This window comes from Sminthopsis crassicaudata, chromosome 2, assembly GCF_048593235.1.
Source record: "Sminthopsis crassicaudata isolate SCR6 chromosome 2, ASM4859323v1, whole genome shotgun sequence".
Classification (NCBI taxonomy): Eukaryota; Metazoa; Chordata; class Mammalia; order Dasyuromorphia; family Dasyuridae; genus Sminthopsis; species Sminthopsis crassicaudata.
Window position 1 is genome coordinate 113350889 of NC_133618.1, and position 12506 is coordinate 113363394.

Consider the following 12506-nt stretch of genomic DNA (forward strand, 5'->3'; position numbering starts at 1 on the left):
TTGGAATGAAAAGAAAATGGGTCTGAGAATTAAGGGAGGATGCTGCTTCGACAGCCTTGAATCAGCAGGAGCTGTGAATGGTGGGGAAGTTCACAATTTGTCCTTTAAACTTTCCCAATCCCTCCACTTTCAAATTTTCTTTTAATCCACTAAATAACTGGTTGCATCAGTCAAAGTTAGACTTAGAGACCTGAGCTTACAAGGGCCAAGTTCTCTCATTGCATCCAGGGCCATTCATCAGTGGTCCTGATCTGTATCTTGCCACTAGACCGAGATGGTTCTGAAGGAGAGAATGAAGCTGGTAACTTTGCTCAGCCCTCCCTCACTTAAATCCAATTCACTTGCATCTCATTGCATCATTTACCTGATTAACTTTCCTCTTCCAGAGTGAAGGACAACAACAATCTCTGATCCATAAAACAAAAAACGTTTGTTGTCTTCACAGTGAAATGAAGACACTAATTAGTTATGTGATCCTGGGCAAGTCATTTAACCTCTAAACAAATTAGATAACTCTTAGACTATAAATACAGAGAAGGTACTGACTTGCTTTGATAGTAGGAGTTTCTTGCTGTAAGTTCATTATATTAGAACTCTGTGGTCACCTCCTTTACACCACTTTTCTTTGTGCATTTCTCCATTAGTAATTTGTTTCAGCTTACTCAACATATCATGCATCTTGCCCTTGATTTGAGTAATCTTTAACTACAATTCTTCAAAGACTTGGTTTTCCATAATTCACACAGCATCCCTGAAGGTTGTACTTAAAATGGAGTTTTTATTTTGGTGAGAAGCTTGGGGTCATTAAAAAAATTTCCCAATTTTCCAGGAATTACCCAGCCCTCTCTCTTCCTCTCATTCATTTCTGGGTCTAGCTCATTGTCCATCTACAATGTCTATCAAAGACATTGAAATTATAAATAAATTTTATATATGATATTCTAAGCTTAACCTCATACACCAATTCTTTTGGAGGTTAGGAAAAAAATGAAACACTCATATGTCATTCAACAGTTAACAAAAGGAGATCTACTTTGCCAACGTGATAATATATAGAGGACCTCTTGAGCTAATTTCAATGAATGTAGCTCTTTTACCCAAGTTTCTCTGTATGGTTCACCAAACATTAGAGAAGTGCTGGAAATCTTTATAGTTGTTTTGTGTGCAGGTGACCAAGAAGTAATGTCAGTAATGTAAGTCATCAAGTCTTAAAAGTATTCCCAATTCCTTTTAAGAAAACATTAGCGTGACTTCAATGGAAGTAGGGATTAGGTTATTACTATCACCACATATGGTTTGTTCATCCAACTAAATATCATAATGTCTATCAAAGATCTCCACTTATTTGTACCTCTCTCCTTGTAAACTCTGTATATACTCATTCTTCCCAATGATTATGTATCTGTGGGAGAAGGAACTCCAGATTTAGAGGAGAGATGTCTTGTGACACTGTTCCTGCCATCTGATTTCAGCAAATGTCTTTTCTTTGAACCATTTGTGTCCTTTGATTAGATTTGAGGTAAAGACATTAGTGAGAGCTTGTGAACTATTGGTTAAGGATTGTAAATTTACAGAGTACCATAAGCTTGGGGTAATCATCCTCCAGGATTCTCAGCCTTTTAGTTTGAGTTGGGGTAAGGAGGTGCATCATGGAGGACCACAGGAGGTATTGTACTGTACAGAGCTATGTTATTAGCTATGTGAACTTAGAAAATCACTTAAACTATCTCAATTTCAATATCCTCACTTGTAAAATGGGAATAATAGCATCTATTTCACAAGGTTACTGTGAAGAGCATCTGATATGTGTGTACACATACCTATATGTGTACACATATGTGCTTTTTAAATATAATATACAAATATGTATATATTTTATATATAATATACATAAGTATATATATATACATATATACATAAATATATACACACATATATATACATATATATCCATTACTTTGCAAACCTTAAAGAGTTATGTACATGTTAATTATTATTATATGTTAAAAATCTCTGTTTTATAGAGGCATATTAAGACCTTCCTATTTAGCTGAAAATATTTTCTTCAAAACCAAACATTTCTCTAGTATAAAGTCCTTTCCAGCCTCTTCCCTTTAGGAAAGTGTATAAAAGATCAAGACAATTCCAGAGAATGTGTATATATAAAGGTGGTTATCAAACTTAGAACAAAAAATATATATAGTTAAAATAATTGACTTTCCCATCCTCTGAATAAGAGTCATGACCCACCTAAGGACAGAGCCTCCATTCTCCATTCTGAAGGAGTGCTTATAATATTGTTCTTTTTCCTGGGAGTTGGTTGTGAAATATTTGCCATTATGTCTCTGGATTTGACAGAGAAGAGATCCTTTTGATTATCCTTAAAGGAGTGGTCAAAGAAAGAAATCATTTTAGGAGATTTGACTAACCACCATTGTTCTGTTAGATACAGTTGAATAACCTTAAAATAATTTTTATCATATTTTGCCCTTTTCCTTGTTCAAGATTCCTGTATTTCAAATGGGCTTATATTAGCGAGATACCTAAAGGTATGAGGATACTATGTCATCTGGGGCATTTCTCTTTCTAAGCTACATAAGCTTGGACTCAAAATAACATTAAATTAATGAGAATTGTTTCTGGCTAACCTGTGCCTAAAATGTAGACTACAGTATTAGTATAATTTTTTTTCGTTGATAAGTTAGAAACTTTCTTGGAACAAATCACGTCCTGTTTTTTCTTTTATATTTAATGCCCTACAGACTATTGAACAGGTGAATAAATTAATTACCTTTTTTTGTAGCTGAATTAAGGTATTAGGAAGTAATCCTATTCTCTGTAAAGTCACTGAAAACCTCCTTGGGATTACTATAGTAGCAGGTGGGATAGGGAAGATATGCAACTCATCCTGCTTCTACATGGTTTTAATTTCTTCTATATTTTGAAAGCTTTTTTTTTGTTTGTTTCATATAGCTTGGAGACAGTTTTCTTGAATTTTTATGGATCAATGTTATTTCTGGGCAATTGTGTATAATACTTGTGTCTATAGTAATTGTTCAGATTCATTATGGTTTACTTGATGAACTCTCAAAGATATTTTAAGTTCTATATCTGTAAATGGTACAGTACACAGAGAGTTGGACTTGGAGCCAGAAATTTTGAATCCTAGTTCTATTAAGATTGTGTGATTCTGTGATCCTGGGAAAGTCATTTAACTGGGTAAGTCTACCTCAGTTTCCTCAAATGTGAAATGGGGATTTTAATAGTACCTACCTCCCAAGATTATTGTGAGGATCAAATGAGATAATATTTATAAAGCACTTTGCAACTCAAGGTGTTATATGAATGCTAGTTATCATCATTATTACTAATAATTTATCAGTATGAAATATTACTGAATTTTCAAATAATTTTCAACTCACTGTCTCTACCCTCACCTCATTCTGGGAAAATTTCCCGGTCCAATTCAATCTCCAGTATTTATATGACATAGAAAATCGGGGGGTTTTGTGATCACATGGTTTATTAAACTGACAATGAAAGTGACAATAAGAACTTATGAAGCCCTTTACTCTATCATCTCCAGACTTCCCCAATTACTGTAATTACAGAAAACAGAGTCAATAACAGAAGTATAATAAGATGCTCTATTATGCAGTATAAGACCAGAAGTTCCATTATGAAGTGTGAACATCTTTAATTTCTAGCATTAGAGAGAAACTTCAATTTTACAAGCAAACATTGGACAAGTCTTTGCAGAATTTTAGGTCCTAAAAGAATTGTGTGGTTTACTGGGGAGTCAAAGTCAGGGATTATATAGGAGGCCCCTACAGTGGAAGAGGAGATAATTTTTTTTCTCAAATCAAATCTCCATGGTCATTTAGCTTTGGAGAAAAGCTACTTCCTATAGAGGATAGAAGAAGAGAAGAGAAAAGAGGAGAAAAGACCCCAGCTTTGGGGATAAGAACTCACTATTTGACAAAAGCTGCTAGGAAAATTGGAAACTAGTATGGTACAAACTAGGCACTGACCCACACCTAACACTGTATACCAAAATAAGGTTGAAATGGGTTCATGATCTAGACATAATTAATGATATTATAAACAAATTAGAAAAACATAGGATAGTTTACCTCTCAGACCTGTGGAGAAGGAAGGAATTTGTGACCAAAGAAGAACCAGAGATCATTATTGAACACAAAATAGATAATTTTTATTATATTAAATTAAAAAGTTTTTGTACAAACAAAACTAATGTAGACAAGATTAGAAGGGAAGCAATAAATTAAGAAAACATTTTTACATTAAAAGGTTCTGATAAAGGCTTCATTTCTAAAATATATAGAGAATTAACTCAAATTTATAAGAATTCAAGCCATTCTCCAATTGATAAATGGTCAAAGGATATGAATGGACAATTTTCAGTTGAAGAAATTGAAATTATTTCTAGTCATATGAAAAGGTGTTCCAAATCACTATTGATCAGAGAAATCAGAGATCAAATTGAGGCAACTCTGAGATACCACTACACACCTGTCAGATTGGTTAAGATGACAGGAAAAAATAATGATAAATGTTAGAGGGGATGTGGGAAAACTGGGACACTGATCACTGTTGGTGGAACTGTGAACAAATCTAACTAGTCTGGAGAGCAATTTGGAACTATGCTCAAAAAAGTTATCAAACTGTGTATATCCTTTAATCCAACAATATTTCTATTGGGCTATACCCCAAAGAGATCTTAAAGAAAGGAAAGGGACCCACATGTGCAAAAATATTTGTGGCAGCTCTTTTTTATACTGGCTAGAAAGTGGAAACTGAATGGATGTCCATCGGAGAATGGCTGAATAAATTATAGTATATGAATGTTATGGAATATTATTGTTCTGTAAGAAATGATCACCAGGATGATATCACAGAGGCTTGGAGAGACTTACATGAACTGATGCTGAGTGAAATGAGCAGAACCAGGAGATCATTGTACATGGCAACAAGAAGATTATGCAATGATCTATTCTAATGGACATGATTCTCTTCAACAATGAGATGATTCAAACCAGCTCCAACTGTTCAGTGATGAAGAAAGCCATAAACACCCATAGAGAGGTCTGTGGGAACTGAGGATAGACCACAACATAGCATTTTCATGCTTTCTGTTGATGTTTGCTTGCATTTTGTTTTCCTTCTTAGGTATTTTTTTCTTTCTAGATCTGATTTTACTTGTGCAGCAAGATAACTGTATAAATATGTATACATGTATTGGACTACCTGCCATTTAGGGGAGGGGGTGGGGGGAAGGAGGAGAAAATTTGGAACAGAAAGCTTTGCAAGTATCAATGTTGAAAAATCACCCGTGCATATGTTTTGTAAAAAAAAAGTTTTTATAAAAAATAAAGTTTAAAAAAGAGAGAGGAGAGGAGAGGAGAGGAGAGGGGAAGGGAAGGGAAGGGTAGAACTATATGAGGATTTTGATGAGAAAAATGACTTGTTTCCTCTGTGAGGCAGCTAGATGGTACAATGGATATAGTACTGGGCCTGAACTCAAGAAGATCTGTGCCCAATTCTGGTCATAGAGATTTACTAGCTGTGTGACCCTGGGCAAGGCACCAAGTCCTGTCTGTCTGTTTTCTCATCTATAAAATGGATATAATAGCACCTATCTCCCAGCACTATCTCATGGATTAATTAAGATATTTGTGGAGTAAAGTATGTGCCTTACTATCACTTTACTGTGTTCATGTCCATTCTTTCCATTTATTAGTGGAAGTGTATGCCTGAGGTTTGAACAGAATGAGGTTGGGTTGCCTCTTCTCACAATTTGATCTTTATTAAACATATATGGGCAAAGCATTATTCTTTGTCTTCCCTATATGAATAAAAAAAACCCCAAGAGTCTTTGGACTTAAGGAAGTTACATTCTATTGGAGGATCTCTCTCTCTCTCTCTCATACACACACACAGATACAGACACACATCTATCTAGCTACCTATCTAGGAATAGCAATATAGCCAAGGGGGGATGTACAAACCTACAGAATAGAAGTGAGTTGATTTGGAACAAGTATTGCTAATTGCTGCAGGGATCAGGAAAATCCTGATGTAGAAGGTGATAATTAAGCTGAATCTTAAAGGAAGTAAAAGATTTTAAGAGATGGAAGAAAGGAGAGAGCACATTTTAGGCATGGGAGACAGAGAGCATCATGGGATAGAGGCATGAGATGGAGTGTTGTATGTAAGGAACTGCAAGAATACCAGATTGGCTAGACCACCAAATTCATGGAAGAAAATAATGAGCAATAAGATAGGAAAGTGAGATTGGGAAGATAACAGCAAATGAAAGTGAAACACAATATCCGCAGCAGATGACAGTCTAACACAGTCAAGGGATGGGACATTCTGGTATATACACCAAATATATATGCTTGCTACACTTGGTCCTTGGAAAGAAAACTTGGCTCTTATGTGAAGCTATTCTAACATGATTGAACCAGCAAGAGCTTTCCAAGACTTTTAAGTACCATGTTGAACTTTTGAGTCATGATAAGGGAGCAGAAAAAGACTTTTTAGAAATTCCATTAAATTGTGAACTCCTTTGAGAATAGACATTGGCTTTTGCCTCCTTTTGTATTCCCTAATAATTTAGCAAAGTGACTGACTTTTTTTAGGTGCCTTATTTAATAAATGCATATAATGGCCTTAGTCTTGTCATGCAGCAATGGGCATTTTACCCCCAAGGGTAAATCCTCTGGCAAAATAAAATGAAAACAACCAAGTATTCACCCACAGGGAAAAAGAGCAGAGGCACTAGTCAGAATTAGGTCTTTTTCTCCAAGACTGTCTTTATTTTCCTCCCTCTTTAACTCCACTATCCTCTTTTGTCTGTTTGATATGTTTCTTTTTTTCTCTTTCAGTCTCTGCCTATATGTCTCTCTCCTCTCCTCTCCTCTTTCCCCTTTCTTTCCTCTTCTTCCTTCTCATCCTTCCCTTCTCTTTCTTTTCCCTGTCTCCCCTCCTTTTTTCTCCCCTCTCTTTCCTTTCCTCTTTTTTCTTCTTTTCTTTTCTCTTCTCTTCTCCTTTCTTTCCCAGATATTGCATTATTTGTCTTTTCCTGTCTTCCCTGCTGCTCCAAGTAGATGAAAGGATCTTTTATGCAATTTCACAATTTCTAACTGTGACACCACAGTGAGAAGTAAAGAGCTACCAGTAACTGTGCCAGGGCCTTTTGGCATCATTAGTGCCCTGGGATAGTGCTCCCCAATAGTAGGCTCTGTACAACCCAGAAAGTGTTTAAGATGATCCATTGGGTAATAGAAAAAAAATGTTAGAATTTCCATTTATATTTATTTTTATCTAAAATTAAGATGGAAAATAATGATTATAATGCAAGCATAAGGGAACAACAAAATAAAAATAAAGCTTTTATTTCTCCTGCTCATAGTATGAGATCCTCATCAGTCACATTCTGAGATAATAATAACAATCTAATCAGATCTGCTTGAAGAAGATGCCCTAAAATCCAAAGTTATCAAGGAGATAATTTGAAATACAGATTTATTTATTATCATTTAAAATGAAAATTTCCCTTGGTGTTTATTGCATCAAAATTAGGAAATGAGCATGTGAAATCATCACAAATAGCAAGATATTTAAAATTAAGATTTTGTTTTAGAAAACAATATGTGTCAGATGTAAAAATTTTCCCATTTTCACACTTAAAAAAACAGCTTGAAAATAATTGGCTAACATTTCAAGTATTAATGTACAGTTTTCAGTGACTTTTGAAGCCACTTCAGTATTCTTTTAAAAAATGCAATAGTTTCCAATAGTTTACAAGAATAACTAATCATTATCAATAAAAAAAATTACCAATAAAGTTTCAACAAAAATCTTGAAATAATCAGTGAATAGAATTGAAAATTTAATATAATTTTCATTTAGTAAGGACAGTCAATGTCCTTCTTTAATTTGTGTTTCTTTGTGACATCTCTACAGCAAGGTAGTCATTTATATATGTAAGTCTCAAAATAAGTCAAATTTGGAACCAGACCTTATCATTGTTGAATGACAACTATTTAAAGTAAGACTTTTTTTTAAAATGAAGCTTATTAAATAGATGGTTTAAATTTTTTTAATTATAGCTTTTTATTTATAAAACATATACATGGGTAATTTTTCAACATTGACCCTTGCAAAACCTTCTCTTCCAACTTTTCCCCTCCTTCCTTCCACCTCCTCCCCTAGATGGCAGGCAGTCCAATATATGTTAACTATGTTAAAGTCTCTGTTAAATCCAATATATGTATACATATTTATACAATTATCTTGCTGCACAAGCAAAATCGGAACTAAAAAGAAAGTAAAAAACCTGATAAGGAAAACACAAATACAGGCAAACAATAGCAGAAAGACTGGAAATGCTATGTTGTGGTCCACATTCATTTCCTATAGTCCTCTCTCTGGGTGTAGCTGATTCTCTTCATTACTGAATAGTTGGAACTGATTTGAATCATCTCATTGTTGAAGAGAGTCATGTGGTGGTTATTTTTGTTAAAGTGCTTTATCATAATTTTAGTGACAATAAAAAGGGTTTGTTGGTAGTGTTATTTTTTTAAATTAGAAATATCATTTGTTTTTATCTCATCCTTTTAAATTTTCTATTTTGTATATTTTATAGAGTAAATAATATAGTGTATAATAATATATGTACATAATTCATTAATAAATATATAGGGATAGGGATAGTATCACAAGAGTTTGGAGATTAGTGTCCCTAGGTTGGCTTTCTTTTGTTAAAATGTTCAAAAGGTATAAATAAAAATGACCAGCAGGTGCCTCCATGGAGCAACAAAAATCACTTGATAATGTGTGAAATCAACTAAAGTAAGTTGCTATGGAAAGCAGACACACGCCCTGCTTAGACTGACTTTTACTGGCTGGTGAGCCATGTTGGACTTCTTTTAGGCCACGTCCTGGCCTTTGTTTTTGCACACTCAGAAATCCAGTTTTATCCATCACTTAGAGGAAAGCAAATAAACTACTAACCCAACTGAAAAGACTGATAAACCATACAAAAGACAATTCAAAAAAAGAATTGTCAATGAACTCATTATTCTTCTGTCCAACAGGAAAGTCTAGTCAGAGAGTCAAACTGTCTTGATGAATACAAGTTCAAAACAGAGAGGTTCAATATACTTAGGGATCCTTTTTCTTAAGCTATAGCTTGAGGTACTATTTACTATTTGCAATATAATCAGTGTTTTTTAGATAATATAAACAATTTATATATAACTGGTATTTATATAAGACTTTAAAGTTTGCAAAGTTCTTGACCTACTTGAATCTCATTTGAGCCTTATGAGACCCAGTATGGCTGTTACCAAAGGTATTATAATTCCTATTTTTCAAGTAAGAAAATTGAATTTCCAAATTAAGTGACTTCCTTGTGGTCACATAGCTGGTGGCAGAAGGATTCAAATCCAGACCTTCCTGACTTCCTGATTCTACACAACTCATCATACTGCCTCTTAATTAGGGCTAGTATCTTTTAAGTATACTAGATACTTACAATGGCTAGTCAGAATACACTTCCTTGTGGAGAATGTTGGCTAGTTCTTATTGTCCTACTCTCCTTTTGGGATCTTCCTTCCACTTTTGTCTTCCAGCATTTCCTAATGACAGTGTTGCAATCTCAATTTTCTTTGTGGGGGATTTCATCTCTGAAAAGTATTCTGAGTATAGAACTTCCTTCCTCCTATTGAAATCAAGTAAAGTTAATGTATTTTTAGAGTATTGGAAAATTAGATAATTTGTGGGTCACATAATATATGATAAAAGCTGGACTTAAGCTCATAGAGAGCAAATAAAATTTAAAAGAAAACATTTGTTAATTACTTACTGTGTACCACGCAGTGTGCTAAATTTTGAAAACTAAAAAACAAAACAAAAGCAAAGATAGTTTTTGCCCTCAGAGATCTTAATCTAATGGAGACGAAAAGTCAGAGAAGTCTTCTCCACAACTTGATTGATTTCTATTATACTTCAGTCTCCTATAGTTTCTTAGAAAAATGCTGGGAATGGGAATGGGAATGGGAATGGGAACCTTCTAAACACCAGAAACTGAACCTAAGTTTTTAAGATATGGGTTTTTTTAATTAAAGTTTTTTTTTACCTTCAAAACATATGTATTGATAATTTTCAACATTAACCCTTGCAAAACCTTGTGTTCCAATTTTCCCCTCTTTCTCCCCACCCTCTCCCTGTACATAGCAAGTAATCCAACATGCTAAACATGGTAGAAATATATGTTAAATCCAATATATGCATATATATTATACAATTATCTTGCTGCACAAGAAAAATCAAATCGAAAAGGAAAAACATGAGAAAGAAAATAAAATGCAAGCAAACAACAATAGAAAGAGTGAAAATGCCATGTTGTGAACCACACTCAGTTCCCATAGGTCTCTCTCTGAATGTAGATGGCTCTTTTTATCACAAAATCACTGGAAGTGGTGTGAATCATCTCATTGTTGAAAAGAACCACTTCCATCAGAATTGATCATTGTATAAGCTTGTTGTTGCTGTGTACAATAATTTCCTGGCTCTGCTCATTTCACTTAGCATCAGTTGATGTAGATCTCTCCAGGCTTCTCTGAAATCATCCTGTGATCATTTCTTACAGAACAATAATATTCCATAGCATTCATATACCATAACAGCCATTCTCCAACTAATGGGCATCCACTCAGTTTCCAGTTTCTAGCCACTACACACTACTTTTGGTTAAAAGGGCTGTCACAAACATTTTTGCATATGTGGGTCCCTTTCCCTCCTTTAAGATCTCTTTGGGATATAAGCCCAGTAGTAATACTGCAGGATCAAAGAGTATGCACAGTTTAATAACCCTTTGGGCATAGTTTCAAATTGCTCTCCAGAATGGTTGGATCCATTCACAGTTCCACCAACAATGTAACAGTGTCCCAATTTTCCCACATCCCCTCCAAAATTTATCATTATCTTTTCCTGTCATCTTAGCCAATCTGACCGGTATGTAGTGGTACTTCAGAGTTGTATTAATTTGCATTTCTCTGATCAATAGTGATTTGGAGCACCTTTTCATATAACTAGAAATGGTTTTAATTTCTTCATTTGAAAATTGTCTGTTCATATCCTTTGACCATTTATCAATTAGAGAATGGCTTGAACTCTTATAAATTTGAGTTAATTCTCTATATATTTTAGAAATGAGTAAAGAGGAGAGGGCCTTATAAGTGAGGAGAAGAGAAGAGAGTCTGTGGGGATAGGGCTGCCTGAAAGTAGAATAAGCAAAAATAACTGAAGAGACAATATATTTTTATTTTTAAATTTTTATATGATAGCATTTTACTTTTTCTCCAGATCCATAACAAGAAAATTTATAGCATTCATTTTTACAAGATTTTGAGTTCCAAAGTTTTCTCCCTTTCTCCTTCCTTCCCTTTTCCCCTTCCCTCCACTCTTCCAAAGATTGTAGAAAATTTGGTCTCATTTAAACGGTGCTATCATGTAAAATATATTTCCATATTAAACATTGTTGTGAAAGAAGAAACAGGTCAAAAGAGAGGAGAAAGCAAGAGAAAAATAAAGTAAGTGGGAAAAAATGAGTTGATATGCATTCTGAGTTCATAGGTTTGTTTTTTTAAAAATCTGGTTATGGATATTATATTTCTTTGTGAGTCCTTTATGCTTGTCTTGGATCATTGTGTTATAAAGAAGAGCTGAGTTGTTAGTCATCATATAATGTTGCTGATGTTTGTGTACAATGTTTCCTTGGTTCTTCTCATTTCACTTTGTAATGGTTTGCAAAAAGTCTTTCCAGGTTTTTCTGAAATTCATCTGTTCATCATTTCTTATTGCACAATAGTATTCCATTATATTCATATAGCAGAGTTTATTCAGGCACTTCCCAATTGATTGACATCCTTTCAATTTCTGATATTTTGCTACCATGAAAATGTCTTCTGCAAATATTTTTTGCACATGTAGGCACTTTCCCCTTTCTTATGATCTCTTTGAGAAATAGACCTTGTAGTGCTAAAATATTATCTTGAAGAGATATAGGAACAAAATATCCTAAATCAGAAAAAAAGCTATGTCAGAAACAAATGTAAGAAAATATAAACCTAGAAATCTTTTACAATCCAATAAAGTGAAAAAGAGTGACAAATTGGGTAAAAAAAACCCCAAAAGTCTACAATCTATTGCTTACAAGAAAACTTTTAAAGCAAAGAGATACATAGCAAATTTTATATCAAATGAATCCAAAAAAAAAAAAAAAAAAAAAAAAAAAAGCAAAAGTGGTAATCAGTTTGGATTGGAATCAGCACTTTATATCAACTTGTTAGGATAAATCATTCAACCTCTGTAATGTTCTCTTGTTCAGTTTTCTTGGGGTCTTTGAGTCAGTCTTCCTTTCAATTCAATAATCACCACAAGTACAGCTAGGTGTCAAAGTCCAAATCCTTTGT

The 12506-nt window shown here is 34.0% G+C and overlaps 1 pseudogene; it reads left to right on the forward strand.

Annotated features, from left to right (window-relative positions):
- Positions 1–274: 274 nt before the first annotated feature.
- LOC141552670 (SCY1-like protein 2 pseudogene) overlaps positions 275–12506 on the forward strand; it is a 36030-nt pseudogene continuing 23798 nt past the window's right edge.